This window comes from Littorina saxatilis, linkage group LG11 (assembly GCF_037325665.1).
Source record: "Littorina saxatilis isolate snail1 linkage group LG11, US_GU_Lsax_2.0, whole genome shotgun sequence".
In the NCBI taxonomy this organism is placed as follows: Eukaryota; Metazoa; Mollusca; class Gastropoda; order Littorinimorpha; family Littorinidae; genus Littorina; species Littorina saxatilis.
In genome coordinates, this window is record NC_090255.1 from 22055050 (window position 1) to 22072294 (window position 17245).

General features: G+C 43.5%; 1 long non-coding RNA gene across 6 annotated transcripts in view; it reads right to left on the reverse strand.

Annotated features, from left to right (window-relative positions):
* The window catches only part of LOC138980015 (uncharacterized), a 33458-nt gene extending 16821 nt beyond the window's left edge, over positions 1 to 16637 (reverse strand). The window contains exons 1-3 of one of the 6 annotated variants that reach the window (XR_011460209.1): positions 14332 to 14559; positions 13651 to 14204; positions 8770 to 8999 (exon numbers count right to left, since the gene is read on the reverse strand). This is a non-coding gene — a long non-coding RNA (uncharacterized lncRNA). The other 5 variants (XR_011460210.1, XR_011460211.1, XR_011460212.1 and 2 more) reach the window with 5 other exon arrangements.
* Between the last annotated feature and the right edge of the window lie 608 nt (positions 16638 to 17245).

Here is a 17245-nt window from a genome sequence, read left to right on the forward strand (position 1 = left end):
AAAATAATCCCCTTTATTCCAGCGAATCTGGAAGGTATCCTAGGCTACGAACACTATACTGACTTCGACTGAAGGAATGTTCTTGCCGAGATGCATAATAAGGAAGCTTTGTTTGTTGCAAAACTATTAGGATAAGATAAGGATGACCTGATTACCATTACAATTTTTTTTAAGAATGGACACTGAAAATGAAATGAAAATTTTTAATCCTCGACCTTTTTCAATCCTCGACCTTTTGTCCCTTAGACGTTTTGCTGTTGACCTTTTGTCACCCTCGACCTTTTGTCGCACTCGACCTTCTGACTCTTGACCAAATGTCCTCGACCTTTTGTGGCTCGACCTTTTGATCCTCGACCTTTTGGTTCTCACCCGGTTACCATAGATACGACTTGTGTCTGTGTGTGGATAGGATTCAAACAGTCGTGGTAAACGGCATCAGTTCGGAATCCACAGTCCTTCAGTTCGGTGTTCCCCAGGGATCCGTGTTGGGTCCAGTTCTTTTTGTTTTGTACATGAACCCCCTCTTTAACCTCGTCAAACAGTATCCTATCGATCACCACGCCTTTGCAGACGACAACCAGTTGTACAAAGACAGTGAGATTGATCAAATTGATACCACTGTGAGTGAAATGGAAGACTGTGTTGTTGCTGTAAAGGCATGGATGACGGCTAACAAACTACAGCTAAACGACTCGAAAACTGAATCCATGCTTGTCAGGTCCCAGTACAGATCTTTCCCTGAAAATTCTTTGCCTTCTAGCATTCATGTCGGTGATAGCGACGTCAACTTTGTCTCTTCTGTGACTAATCTTGGCGTTACCTTCGACCACTTCCTCAACCTTTCCCAGCACGTCCAGAACATCCGCACAATTGCGTACAGTAACGTAAGGAAAATCAGTTCTATCCGCCACTATCTTACCCCCCAAGCCGATCAAACTCTAGCCTGTTCTCTAGTTCTATCCAGAATAGACTATTGCAACAGCCTGTTCTATGGCTGTGATCAAAAACTTGTCGAGTCACTCCAAAAGGTACAAAACTCTGCCGCCAAATTGATATATCGTTCTAAGAAGTTTGATCATGTCACACCACTTCTTCGTTCCCTTCATTGGCTTCCCGTGTCCGCTCGTATCAGATACAAGCTTGCTTGTATCTGTTTCTCTGCCAAATTTGAAGATGGCCCTAAATACCTCAAGGAACTGCTCGTCACATATGACAATCCCTCTGACTACAACCTCCGCTCACGCGCTGACAGTCGCAAACTGGAAACTCTCGAGCGAAGCTTGCCTTCTTTTGGAGATCGCTCGTTTGCTTCTGCGGCTGCCATTGTCTGGAATTCTCTCCCTTCCTCCGTTCGCCATTCTGCTTCTAAGGACTCTTTCCGCAGTTCCCTTAAAACGCATCTTTTTCGCGAATCCTTGTAAATTGTCCTTGCCATCTTTATAGACTGTTAGAGGTGAAGTTAGATTTGTTCTTTGAATGTGTCTTTTTTTTTGTATAGTTGCTTCAGTTTTGATTGAGCTATAGGGTTGTGTATGAAATTTGCATTTAGTCTTTCTTTTTCTTGCTGAGTGTATGTACAGTCTAGAGAGGAGACGGACATGGTGTGAGCTTGTCCAGGGGGGTATATGAACATCTCAGTGGCAGGGGGATGGAAGCACTTGTTAATGAGTGGGAGTGTGTATGCGCGTGGTGTGCACGAGGATGTATGCACGTGAGTGATATTTGTAAATGTGTATTATTATAATATCATCTTTGTATTTATATTATTGAAATTGTTATATCTCGATGTACAGCGCTAAGAGCATAGTTAAATTTGTGAAGCGGCGCTATATAAGCTATCTTTATTATTATTTTTATGATGTGTCTGTGTGTTCGCGATGCACCCCCAAGGTTCTCGATAGATCTGTTTCAAATTTGGTAGCCATATTCAGGTACACCCCGGACACAACCTGGTCGATGAGATATTTCAACACGTCCTCTCAGCGCGCAGCGCTGAACCGATTTTGGTTTTTCTGTTCATCTTCCCAGATCCATTCCCACTAACTCTTCCTTATCGTCTCCAGTGTTTTGCGTTTATCTCCCTTCCTTCGTGTGGCGTCAATCCATATTCCCGTTTCTATTTTTAGAAGGTCACTGTCGACAACGCTCAATCCATATTCCCGTTATACTATATTTAGAAGGTCACTGTGCCGGCGAAGCCGGGTATTACTCTTCCTTATCTTATCCAGTGTTTTGCGCGTTTATCTCCCTTCCTTCGTGCGGTGCGCCGGCAAAGCCGGGTCCCCGGCGCAGCCGGGTATTCGGCTCGACCCGGCGAAGCGGGTATTCATCTAGTATTGTATATAGTCCTAACGAAGACCATGCCGATCACCCTGATCATCCCCGACCTGAAACAGTTATCACATCGGGGCACATAGCCACGACCCGGCTACACATATTTTGTGCACGTTCAAAAATAAGCGTGGGGAGAGCGTGCACTTTCCCGACCGAGAAGATCCCGTTACGACTAAACCACGCCTACGGATATACTTGCACGTTTTGCCCACGATTGACCACGATTGGCCACGCTCTCGGCCACTTTTCCATCGTTGTAAAAGCGGCGTCTATGTGTGAACGGGGTATAGGCATTCATCTGCTCATCACGATCATTTGTCTCTTGTGTATTCAGTTCGTCCGCAGTAATAATAATAATGACAACAATAACAATGACAACAATAACAATGACAACAATAACAATGACAACAATAACAATGACAATGACAACGACAACAATGACAACGACAACAATAACAACGACAACAACGACAACAATGACAACAATGAAGAAGAAGAAGAACGAAGAAGAAGAAGAAAGAAGAAGAATGAAGAAGAATGAAGAAGAATGAATGAACAAGAATGAACAAGAACAAGAACAAGAAGAAGAAGAAGAAGAAGGAACACACACACACACACACACACACACAGACAGACAGACACACACACACACGCACATACACACACACACACGATGGGAATACGGTAAATACAGTTAAATAAAGGCTCTGTCCCCTCATAACCATCTCATGTCATGGATCATGTAAGATAAAATAATGAATTATCATTATAACAAATTGAAGTCACCAGGGCGGAGACCAAGGAAGAAAATCCAGTTTATTGGAGGGACTGAATGAAGCACGTGCATGCTAACCACGCAGGCTGAAAACTCTGGAACTAATGAAATATGCAAGCTAGTCAGAACTCGGGGTGTGTAACCTATATATATTTGTGAACCTGTTATTTTGCTGTCTGCATTCTCCAATTTCAAATAATTGCTCAAGTGAACATGACTTTCTTTCAAAACGTGCGTCCACCACCATCTATCTGTACGAGGATTTTGTTTTATCTGCATTCTCAATGTGTGTGTGTGTGTGTGTGTGTGTGTGTGTGTGTGTGTGTGTGTGTGTGTGTGTGTGTGTGTTTGTTTGTGTGTGTGTATGTGAATGTGTCTGTGTCTGTGTCTGTGTCTGTGTGTGTGAGGGTTTTTTGGTCGTTGTTGTTGTTCTTGTTCTTGTTTCAATTTAAAGTTACGTAATTATGCTGTCAATAAAAGTACTATTGATAAAAGATTTTCTGTGGATATTTGATATTTCTGTACATTCTATTCACATAAGACATCCCAATTTCTGCAGGATTTTCGCCAGTAACAACAGAATGATGCTTTCAAGACATCGCCAGGGGCTAAACAATAACACAGATGTGAAACCAAGAAAAAGCCCCATGAAACGTGAGGAGAGTTTTCCCTTTTCAATGGTGTTTGCTATTTCGCGGATTTGCTGATAAAATGTAGGGCCTAATGCACGGATATGAAATCGAATCCCCTGAAATTTCTGAGTAAGAAAAAAACACGTTTGAAAACAGAGAGAGAGAGAGAGACCTCGTGTATCTGTCAGCGCCTGTGCGTGAGTGTGTGCGTGTGCGCGCGTGTGTGTGTGTGTGTGTGTGTTATTGTGTCGATGTGTGTGTGCGTGCGTGCATAAATGTGTGTGCGTGTGTGTGTGTGTGTGGGGGGGGGGGGTACAGGGGTGAAAGGAAGTGTGTGTATTTCGTGTTACTGCCGGTGCAAAATTATAGGCTTTCAGCGTGATGATTGGTGATCAGTATGGGATTAACCACATAGATAGGATTCGTTAATGCTACATTACTTCTCCGTGAATTCTTTACTTTGTCCTCACAAGACCTTCAAAGTAAAGTAAGGTGAGATAGCTATGTGCTTGATGTGAGTGATATTGGAGTTCGGTGACTTCAGCAAAAGGATACCTGGTCATTATCTTCAACAACTACTTCGTGTTCTTCTCACCTTCTTCTATGAACTGAACGCGAGAACAAACTTGGGCGCTCTGGGCTTCTTCCATTGAAAAATCTCAGGTTCTACTTTAATTTTTTCTCTTTTCATTAAAAGGTTCATATCTTTGTATTATTGTCTAAAAGAGTGTCCGTTTCATCCAAATCCTTCTGAAGAGAAAGCTGGGAATTATTTTGTTTTCGCTTTCTTCCTGCTGCATAGGCTGTGCAAAAATCACGCATTTGAATTTTTTATAATTCTTATTTTAAAGGCACAGTATAGTAAGCCTCCCGTAAACCATTTGTTTGTTTGTTTATTTGTTGCTTAACGTCCAGCCGACTACGCAGAGCCATATCAGGACGAGGAAGGGGGGGATGAAGGGGGCCACTTGTCAAGCGATTCCTGTTTACAAATGCACTAACCCATTACTTGTGTCCCAGCAGGCTTTAGTAAAACTAAATTAATACCTACTGGAAGATTACCAGTTTCCAGTATGTTAAAATAGGCTTAACCTATCTACTGCTGGGCTTACATCAGAACACTAACAGATTAAACTATACATGAATCGCGAGACAAGCAGCAAGAGAAGAGATTTTTGGAAAAAAGTACAGGTGAATGAGCAAGAAGGCAGAAAAAAGAAAAGAATTCATGAAGAAAAAGAGAGCATGACAGGAAAGAGGAACCAAAAATCTACCTAACAGCAAACTAGAAAGCTCCTGCGGTTCCAAAAACAGGAGGGGCCTTTAATTTCATAACCGCAGTGCCCCACTGCGGGATCCCGTAAACCATCACAGATACGGTCAGGCTTTTACACACAGTACAAACACCCTTTCATTTAAACACTCACCGATTGAGAACATCCTAGGTGCCCTCCGTAAAGAGCGAACAATTTTCAAAGAATTTATTTTTGCGTGGTTTAGGCTATCTTACCCCTGAGCCATCGTGAACCCGTGTGATCCAGTTTCCCTTTTTCACAATGTAGTCGTCAGTTAGTCATTTGAATGCGACTCGATGTGAGCTTATTTACAATAGCACCTTTTTATGCACGAAACAAACGGCGGTGGTTCACAAGAACTCTAGCGATGGCTTTTGACTGTTGAGAGGAACGGCGATATGCATAAACCGTCGTCTGCTACGACCCTTGCGTGACCCTGCTTCCGGGCTTTTCTTTTTTCAAACTTTCACAACTTCGAATTGTACTGACCTTGTCTTGATGAAAAAAGAATTCTTTTATGATTAAAGAATGTTTGTGTAACAAGCTGTCAATTTATTATTTAGATTTTAAAAGTTATGTCTAGCGCAAAAACGCACCACGGTCCAAAAACATTTTGATAATCATCGATTCACGGCTATCGCCAGTTTACATCGATAGAATGAGACCCGAAGGGAAGTAACTCATGTTTGACCTGAGTTCAGGATGGGTCCAAAAAGTGTTCGAGACAATCTGCAAAATTAATTCTTTAAAAATTGCTCGCTCTTTACGTAGGGCACCTAGGATGTTCCCGTTTGGTGAGCGTTCAAATGGAAGGGTGTTTGTACTGTGTGTAAAAGCCTGACAGTATCTGTGATGGTTTACGGGAGGCTTACTGTCCGGGCGTGATTTCCGGTATTGAATATTCATAACAGTCGTCCAGCACCAAAACGAGGCGCCATTGTTGTAGAGGACCAAGTCCACGAAAATAATTTTTTTGAAAATTTCTCACGCTCGACAGAAAGCAGCCAGGATGTTCCCGTTCGGTGAGCGTTCAAATGGAAGTATGCTTGTACTGTATGTAGACGCTCGGGGAGCTCTGTGATGGTTTACGGGAGGCTTACTGTGCCTTTAAGGAATCACATAAACATTTCTTTTGCACACAAAAATCATCAATCAAATTATTCATTAAATCAACCAAAACTTTATTTCGCAATAACTGATTATAAAATGTCCATACGAGGGGCAGCGTATTATGTTCACAAACGGAATTTTCAACTCAGTTAATCAACTTACCTTTCTTGTTTTTTTTTATTCATATTACATTAGATTCAGAAAACAAAAAAGAGTTATTTATGGTTGTCAATAACACGTGCAGGCAGAACCAGACATAATGAGAAAACTTTCTTGTAGTTTTTGCTGATTGTTGTTTGTATTGTTTTGTTGTTGTTATTTCTTCCTTCGAGTGGATTACTGTACAGTCCACAAAATAGAGTTTCTTCCACGCCGTGAACACATCTAGAGTCCCGTGTGCAAGAAAACTTTCCGTCGCACGAAAAAGTCGGAATAGCGGTTACTACGAGCATCATGATTTAGATTTTTTTCGATTTTACAATCAACATCAAGACAGTCATCATCATCATCATCATCATCATCATCATCATCATCATCATCATCATCATCATCATCATCATCGTCATCATCTACCACACAATGTCCAGAGAGCAGCAAGTCTGAACCTCATCAGGCTGCGTACTGGCCACAACAGGCTCAATGCTCACATGAACCGAAAGTTCAAGCTGGCGCCATCACCAACCTGTGCCTGCGGTCAAGAGGACCAAACAGCGGAACACATCTTACAGCGATGTCCTTTACTACACTACTCACAAAAAGTTAAGGATCACTATGAGAAAACAGGTGCTCAATAAAATCAGTTCGCCACTGTTATTCATTTCTCCGTCAAACTAAATTGTTATAAATTCGTATTCAGCTGCAAGTGGGCGATGTTGTGTTAGTGGGAAAATTGAACGGGATTCTCTACTACTGAGCTTGGTAGCAAAAGAAAAAGCGGAAACTTGCGAAAAAGGACCTTGTTTTGGACCGTTCAGCCCGAACACATTGCACAAGCCACATGGAAAAACCATTATGCACGTGCAAGCACTGCTGTTTATGTGTGAGATGCTGTCACTTGCTTGGCTTTTTGAGAAGACATACCACCAGTTTTAGGCATTATCTGACAATGCTTCCACGACAAAAATTGAACGAGTTTGAGAGGGGACGAGCTGTTGCATGGTTCCAAGATGGTGTCCCCAAGCGAGAAGTGGCCAGGCGACTTCACGTGTCCATCTTGGTCATTGTCAGACTGATTGAACGTTTCACAGCCACTGGGAGGGTCCAGGAAAGACGCAGACCTGGGCGACCAAAGAAGACAACTCCACATGAAGATCGTCTCATTGAACGACCGTAGCCTTGCAAACAAGAACAGCCTCTTCCAGCATTATTCGAAGGCAGCTGAGGGTGGCTAATAACACCAACATCAGCCAGCAGACCATACGGAATCGCCTTCATGGGTTTAACCTCCGTTCTCGTCGCCCAGCTGTACGGCCACGTTTAACTCCAGCCCATAGGGCAGCACGCCGCCCCTTCTGCAGACGTCACGTGAGGTGGACACGTCAGCAATGGTCCCAGGTCCTGTTCAGTGATGAATCACGCTTCACCCTGAACCACAACGACGACCGACTGAGGGTCTGGAGGCACCAAGGGAAACGCTACATTGACGCCACTGTCCAAGAAAAGGTGGCCTTTGGTGGAGGTTCTGTAATGGTCTGGGGGGCTTTCAGCCTTCACCACAGAACACCCTTGTTTCATGTACAGGGTAACCTGACTGGCCTCCGATACCGGGATGAGATCCTTCGACCGCTGCACTGCAGCAGATGGGACCGCAGGCTGTCTACCAGGATGACAACGCTCGCCCCCACAGGGCAAGGGTGTTCAACGACTTCCTGCAGCAGTCTTGAGTCAACAGAATGGAGTGGCCAGCATGCAGTTTTGATCTCAACCCGATTGAGAACCTCTGGGATGAGTTGGATCGCAAAGTGAGGAGCAACCACCCCCTCCCAGGGATGTCCAGCACCTCTACCAGATGCTGCAGGCTGAGTGGCAGGCGCTTGCACAAATTATCTTCACCACCCTGGTCAACTCTATGAGGAGTCGCTGCGTCGAGTGCCAGAACAGCCAGGGCGGTTACACGCATTACTGAACTTTTGGGAGCATCTGAATGCCATGTCTTGTGATTTCAACGACTTTGTGAAATCAAATTTCTATACGTACACACTTTGATAAAATGTACAGACCAAACGATTGCTCGAAATTGAAGGAAATGTTGTATCGTTATTACTAAAGCATTGAATTAAACGTTTGCCAAATACCAACGCATTAGCTTTCTTATTTGGAAAGTTATGACTTGGTGTGCAAGTGATCCTTAACTTTTTGTGAGTAGCTTAGATGAGGAACGAAAAGAAGTGTTGCCGTCACCAACTCCCTTGCAGACCAAACTATATGGCAGTCGACAGGTCTGGAGTTGGAGAAAACGACAACATTTATCACCAGTGCTGGACTGATTGTGTAACCTCTGCGAACGCCAAGAAGAAGAAGAAGAAGATCATCATCATCATCATCATCGTCATCATCGTCGACATCATTATCATCACCGCCCCCCCCCCCCCCTCAATTTCACAAACACGAAAACAGCACTTACCTGCAGATGGAACAATTGCTTGCCCTCGCCCTGGCTTGGTAGGCTCGGCTAGCTGAAGGCAACGTGGCAACCATAACCAAAACCAGCACCAGCAGCGCTGTCGGAGACACCCTTAAACTTCTCGCCATCTCTCTGTGTCCGTCCGTCTCCTTGGCTATTAAGGGCACGAGTGTCCTCCTTAGCCGGCTCTATCCGCTTATCACCTTGCGTGTGAGTCCAAGAAACGCCTCCTGCAAACATGCAAGGGTCGAGGGTTTTGGAATAGAGAGGCATAAATGTGAGGGTTTTGGGAGCAACGTGTATCATGAGAGATTTTTTCTGGAAGTGAATGTATGAGTGTTCGTGCGTGTATACATGTGTGTGTGTGTGTGTGTGTGTGTGTGTGTGTGTGTGTGTGTGTGTGTGTGTGTGTGTGTGTGTGTGTGTGTGTGTGTGTAACGTATAATAGACGGATACACAGACAACAGACACGAACATAGTATGGGGGCGGGGGTGTGCCTGAACGTCATACTATAAGCAAACATTATTAATCAGCTTAATACTTCATTTAATCAATCGCAACAGTTTGTTTGTTTGACGTCTGGAGTATTGATTTCTCCTTTTGACTTATTACCCTGCAAATTCAGTTGTATAAATCAATGTCAAACAGATACAATCTAAGAAGCAATACATGGACATGTTATCTTCAGAATGTGACCTCAAGAAGCCCAAGGGATACTCGGCTACCGTACTTTAGATCCACGTACAATGGTTTACTCGAAAGTATGCGGGGTTCTTTTATCTGACACTAGTATATATCTTTATCATCATCCTCATCTCTCGTCGCGATATAACCTTCGTGGTTGAAAACGACGTTAAACACCAAATAAAGAAAGAAAGATCCTCATCTCAGCGTCCGCCCCGTGATCGGGAGGTCGTGGGTTCGAACCCCGGCCGGGTCATACCTGAGACTTTAAAATTGGCAATCTAGTGGCTGCTCCGCCTGGCGTCTGGCATTATGGGGTTAGTGCTAGGACTGGTTGGTCCGGTGTCAGAATAATGTGACTGGGTGAGACATGAAGCCTGTGCTGCGACTTCTGTCTTGTGTGTGGCGCATGTTAAATGTCCAAGCAGCACCGCCCTGATATGGCCCTTCGTGGTCGGCTGGGCGTTGAGCAAACAAACAAACAAACAAATCCTCATCTCATCAATCATCACAAATAAAAATTAAAATGTTTCAATTCTCTGTCCTTTCATCATAGTGACCTGTCTCAGTGTCCCTGATACCGTTGTCCGGATGCGTTTGTTTCGACAGCAAATTGCAAGCAAGCATCCAGTAGTGTTTTCTGCATCATATACAGCCGTGAGTTTATACCTCTCCAAAATGACACAAGACGAGTTTCCCAAGACGCGCAGCGAACATGTTCGCGTGCGAGGCGATTCGGAAATACCGCCGGGTTCTTCTTCGGCTGTAATGTTTTGCCACAAATGCAAGAAGTGGATTTTTTTTGTTTTTTTGGGGGGGGGGGGGGGGGGTCTGTTCTTTTTTTGGAAAGAAAGAGAGGCTACTTATATTTAAAGTAGTTCTATAAGGCTGCGTACACTTTTTGAGACACGGACTTTTGCTCCTTTTAATGTTTCAGTTTGTGATGTATGTTAAATGGTGAATATAAGGTATTCTATTGAATTCTATCGGTGACACTTCAGTCAATGACTGATACAAATGCACGGACAGCACTTTAGTTTCAGTGTTATTGGAAGTATGATAGGTGTGCTTGTTATTACATACGTGAACCTATGTTTTATGTTTGTTGTGTGTTGTCCTATACCATTGTTGTTATAATCGTGTACAGGCAGGCAGGGTGTGCCGAAGAAAATTTTCCATTTTTATGTCATATTTAAATGGACAATAAAGTGCTGTTATCCCAGCGAAGCTGGAGGTATCCCGTGAACGCTATACTGTAATCGATTTGAGAAATGTGCACACCGAATAATACATGATAAAGAAGGATTCGTTGTGCCCGGCTACGTGCTACAGTTGGAGATGGAAGTTCACCAAAAATGGGGACCATACTAACAAAAATACGGTGGGTAAAATAGGCGCCCCCATTTTTTCAGCAAACGCCACCCCAGGCCGCTTTGGACGGGTAGAAATTCCGTAGTTTCCAAGTCTATGGATAAAGCTTGCGTAAGAAGAATACGTCACGGTCGAAAGTCTTTGACGTCAATTAATGCATCATGACGTCATGCCTCCCTGTAGTCTTTCTCTCTCGCGCAGTGTGTGTGTTTGTGTTCATTTTGTGCACATGTGTTAGTGTCACTGTGTGTGTGTGTGTGTGTGTGTGTGTGTGTGTGTGTGTATTTGTGTGTGTGTGTATTTGTGTGTGTGTGTGTGTGTGTGTGTGTGCGTGCACGCGTGCATGAGTCTGTACTCGTATGTGTGTGGTGTGTGTGTATTTGTGTGTGTGTGTGCGTACGCGTGCATGAGTCTGTACTCGTGTGTGTGTAAGTGTGTGTGTGGGCATAAGTGTATGTGTGTGCATGTGTGTTTGTAAAGGTGTGCATGTCCGTCTGTCCATATGTGCGTATGGGTGTGTGTTTTGTGTGTATGAAGATTTTTGTTAGAGAGTGAGTGAGTGCGTGTGTGTGTGTGACTTGGTGTGTGTGTGTGTGTGTGTGTGTGTTTGAGAGAGAGAGAGAGATAGTGTGTGTGTGTGTGTGTGTGTGAATGTGTGTGTGCATGAGTTTGTGTGTATGAGTGTGTATATGTGTTTGTTTGTAAAGGTGTGTGTGTCCGACTGTCTATGTGCGTATTTGTTTGTTTGTTTGCTCAACGCCCAGCCGACCACGAAGGGCCATATCAGGGCGGTGCTGCTTTGACATATAACGTGCGCTACACACAAGACAGAAGTCGCAGCACAGGCTTCATGTCTCACCCAGTCACGTTATTCTGACACCGGACCAACCAGTCCTAGCACTAACCCCATAATGCCAGACGCCAGGCGGAGCAGCCACTGGATTGCCAATGTTAAAGTCTTAGGTATGACCCGGCCGGGGTTCGAACCCACGACCTCCCGATCACGGGGCGGACGCCTTACCACTAGCCTAGGCCAACCGTGCCGGTCTATGTGCGTATAGTGGTATGGTGTACAGTGAAGTGTGTGTGAGAGAGTGAGTGAGTGCGTGTGAGTGAATGTGTATGTGTGTACGTGTGTAACTTGGGTGTGTATGTGTGTGTGTGTGTGTGTGTGTGTTCGTGTGTGTGTGTGTTTGAGAGAGAGAGAGAGAGAGAGAGAGAGAGAGAGAGAGAGAGAGAGAGAGAGAGAGAGAGGTTTGTCTTTCGCTGGGGTATGCAGTGCCTTGGCGTTGCACATCTACTTAATTGTTATTGTTATTGTTGTTATTTACTGTCTTTTCAAATAATGTTTTGGTATTTAACATTCGTGTCATACCCCTTTCGTTTTTATGTCACGCAAGATATATATTTTAAATGCTTGTTTTGAACGAACTGAACAAAAGAATGTCTGCATTTGTTCTAAGAATCTGTCACGGAGTGTCAGGGAAATACTTGAAAATGTGAAATGTGTTCGGGAAAAAGATATTCGGGAAATCACCTTCAACGATTAAAAGTTTTTCGCTGAAAAAAAATAAGATATCGCTCGCGTTAATATGGTTTCCAGTGGTACAACGCTTTGAATTGTAGCACGACCCATGGGCACATGTGGGTGCATGAGGAGACAGGTACTTTTCCCAAAAATAAACACGTTTTGAATTATTTTCTAAATCATAAGCTCATGTACATGATGTCCTATTTTCTGATAGTTGTGAAACTCGAATCCGTCCCTGCGCAGGTCAGACTCTGATTAGTGCTTTTAGTTATGCGCTATAGAAATCTCCTTAATGAATAAATAAATAAAACTTCCTCGTTAAAGGTTACCATACGAATAACACAACATCTGTGTTGAACAGAAATACGTTGTGTACGTCTATAAATGTGCACAAACAAGCCAGTATAGGATGTGTGTTTTTGATTGAAGATAGGTATAATCCCTACACGCAGAGCCGCGTTTACGAGAGATCGCTTGTCTGTAATAGAACAATGCAGAACGCTTGTAACGGTCTTCAAATGCTTTCAATATTTCCTCCTGCCCGGTTGACAATTAGAAACAAATCGACCGGAATTAGCCTAATGGTTTGGACAGGAAACACCTGCGAAACTGAATTCGCCTTCATCTGTGCTGTGAGTCAAAACGAAAAACAAACGGTTACTTGTTGTCGGAGTACAGTGGACAGTCAAATAGAACAATTCCTGCAACTAATGAATAGATCGGAAAATAAGTCGCGTGAAGCGGAATTAAACAGCAACAACCACATAAGACTTCTGCATATTCCTAGCACGATCAACCACGTTAGACTTATGCATATTCACAGCAAGATGGATGGATCTAATTGGCTGTGTCTTTTGATACATGTATGCAATAGCCTTTGAAGACCGATAACAGTATTGGACACAAGAATCTGTACGCTTTTATGTAAGTTCTGTTTTATGTGTTAAAAGAAAGGAAGATTTACAAGGTCGATTTTTTAACTGAATATAGTTCATCGTTGAACCACTGTGCGGCGCTTTGTACCTCCGTCTATATGTCCGCTGGTTTACCCGCACCTTCTTCTTATTATCATTCGTTCGTGAGGTTGTTTTTTTACGTGTATGACCGTTTTTACCCCGCCATTCAGGCAGCATACTGTGAATGAATGCAAATGCGCTAGTACGCTATCATACAAGAACAAACACAACTCCAAATGTAAGTTCCTTCCACTGTATTATACAGGTATGACAGACATACACACAAATACACACAATCATGAACATAAATGTTAGGTATTCAAAAATCAGGTACTCACAGGTTTGGATGCAAAAGCAAAGCGAGATTACAATCCCGTGCACAATTTTACTAACAAAACCCTCTACCCTTCACTTATGTAGAGAAATACACAAACAGTCCGTGAACTCACGGGCACACGATATCTACTTTACTGGTATCGAATCACGGCTCGTGTGTAGTCAGAAAAAACCAGTTACAGTTCATAATTCCGGCAGACTCAAATCACCGTCTGCTCTGCCTACTAAACACTCATTATATCTTATGTACTTAAGATCTTATAGACATATTTTAACTCTGTTCATACACAGAATTACACAGCGTCTATGGCCGTTCACTAGGAAATGTATCTGAATACTAATTCCTTCCACTGGCGACCTCGGTCTACTCAGTTCCTTTCGTCCTGTGACCTCTATGGTCCAACTATACGGACAACCATAACCTTGCAATAACTTCGCGAAATCCCGTCGAATTTCAGCTATGCTGGTCTAGAGTTATGATACTTCGGCGGCTTCTCAGATCCTTCACACTTGTCATCTGGTCACTATCTCCCTCTCAGACCGGTTATACGACGCACTGCACAACATAAATAGCGGACATCTTGTCTTAGATATCTGTCTGCTATGTGTACAGTTTACAGTGTTAGTCGATTCAACTTATGCAATAAACACTCTAGCGATATTCGAATGCTTATTCCATTTACCTGTTAAGTACTTTCTTGTCGCATCTATCCGGGCTTCCTCCCTCCCGGCCGATTACTTGGACAACCCATCAATGTCCTAGGACAGTGGTAAAGTGTAACAATACCCTAGTTGCGATTTACAACATCAACTATTCTTGGTCAGTGAGCTGAACTCACAGTGCGTGCCACACACTTTGCTATGTCACGCTACATCTCTGGTAAGCGCTCTAAAAGCGTGGAGGATATCACTGTCAAACTTTGCCTGTTACAGTGTTATTCGTGATTTCCTTCACACATTCGCCGATTTCTGGGGAAGCATGCTGGGTATTTTCGTGTTTCTATAACCCGCCGTACTCTGACATGGATTACAGAATCTTTTTCCGTGCGCACTTGGTCTTGTGCTTGCGTGTACACACGAAGGGGGATAAGGCACCTGCAGTACGAGCGGCGGACTACGGTCATTGTGAACAAATGCAGTGCGTTCAGTTTCATTCTGTGAGTTCGACAGCTTGACTAAATGCAGGGATGTTGCCACAAATTCATACCTATAGGACAAATGTCCTGAGCTCTTCGGCATGAATAGGACATTTGACTGCTTTCAAACATTTTAATAGGACATTATGATTTTTTGCAAAACACAAAATCATGATCACACACACATATCAATATATGCACCAACATTGTTTGCGTATATTGTTTTATTACTTTTGTTTCAAACAGGACACACACAAAAAAGAAACAAACAAACTAAAAAGCAACCAAAAACTTCAGCACTCTTACTTTGATTGGCACCCAAACTGCATGATTTCCTGACAAAGCTTTTTCTTGACACATTCGACAAAACAATTTACCTATATAGATGGTCTCTTTGCTGTCAAATTCTAACCAACTAGTACTAAACAGGGTCAGCCATGAATAGTTAACCTTATTAAAAGACCGTCTGTGCGAATGTACCGTTGTACCGACACGTACACTGTGGACACGTACATCTTCAAGTCACGAAACTTTACTTTTCGTGATTGTGGAGGTTTCAGCGGCGACACTGTCATTGGCGCTGTAATTTTCCGGAATTATGCTATTGCTAGCCGTGTTTTCCCATGTTCTTCTTGGCCCTAATGTAGCACACGATGCCGTTGAAACGCCAAACGTGTTCAGCTTTTATGTTTGTTGGCAGGCTTTAGCGGTGGCAAAATTCAGTGCCGTGCGCTTCAACTCTGAGCGAGTTTTAGCGTCAACTAAGGTGACTCGAGTCGAACCGGAGGTCGCAAAAACTCGGTCCGGTACGACTGGAGTGACGTCACCGGTTAACCAACTTTCAACCTTGCTTCCTGCGTAGGGTCTCTCCAGTTCCAAGATGGCTGCCAAGGCGAGGTGAGAAACTTCTGCAAATATTTTTTGACAAAGTTACGGATTGTGAGAAGACATTTGTTGTAAATCACTTAGCCTTTCAAAAATTAAGGATACTGGGTTGGATACTGTCTTGGTTTTAATGCATTTTATTTTAGCAGTGATGTTTATTTTGGGAAGAAATGAGGTCAACAGGAGTTTGGGTGCGATTTCGGCTCAAATGTACTTTAGCGCCCTGAACTTTTACCCGGCTGTTTTGCGCTCGATTTTCACGCTCACTTCTTCATTGACGTTCGAATCGATAGTTCGATGTTTTGGCATTACATTCACATCAACAATAAAACAGTACTGCTTGTTCATCATCGTCGTACATCAACTCTCCACAACAGTAAATCCGTAACGCGCTTGTCGCCATCTTGTTGCAAGGGACGCGACTGGACACAACCCAACAGCGTTTCCGCGAAGAAAAAAACCAGACATGCGCAGTGACCCTACCGTACCTCAACCCTGTTCCTCGCGAAAACTCGCTCGTTAACTGAAAGCAAATTAAAGCATACGCGAGCCTTGGTCAGTTGGAGTTGTCTCCCGTACGCAAACAGCTCATACCGCAAACGGTTCGGAAAACGCAAGATCTGCACTGCACAACTTCAGTGCACCTGTACGCAAGAGCGCTCGGTCACTTTTTGAAGATTATTATCATGAAAGGAAAATTATCAAATAACGCGCTGTCCGAAGGAATGGAGTTCTTATCGGAGAATGACTGCGCTCAGTTGAAAACGATAGTGACCGCCATGCGGCTAAGTGAATCGGACATTTGAGCCTTTTAATCGGTATATGTCCGATGTCCGACGCCTAACGACATCCCTGTTCAAAATGTTGTTATTTCGCCTTACGCGACTTGTCACATTCTCTATCGAATAAGAGGATGACACAACTGATCGGACAAGGTACCTTCTCATGTACATGATGTCCTATTTTCTGATAGTTGTGAAACTCGAATCCGTCCCTGCGCAGGTCAGACTCTGATTCTAAAACTTCCTCGTTAAAGGCACAGTAAGCCTCCCGTAAACCATCACAGATACTGTCAGGCTTTTACACACAGTACAAACACCCTTTCATTTAAACACTCACCGCTTGAGAACATCCTAGGTGCCCTCCGTAAAGAGCGAGCAATTTTCAAAGAATTTATTTTTGCGTGGTTTATCTTACCCCTGAGCCATCGTGAACCCGTGTGATCCAGTTTCCCTTTTCCACAATGTAGTCGTCAGTTAGTAATTTGAATGCGACTCGATGTGAGCTTATCTGCAACAGCACGTCATTATGTACCTCTGACTATGCACGAAACAAACGGCTGTGGTTCACAAGAACTCTAGCGATGGCTTTTGACTGTTCAGAGGAACTGGCGATAGGCATAAACCGTCGTCTGCTACGAGAACCACGACCTTGCGTGACCCTGCTTCCGGGATTTTCTTTTTTCAAACTTTCAAAACTTCGATATGTACTGATCTTGTCTTGATGAAAAAAGAATTCTTTTATGATTTAAGAATGTTTGTGTAACAAGCTGTCAATTTATTATTTAGATTTTAAA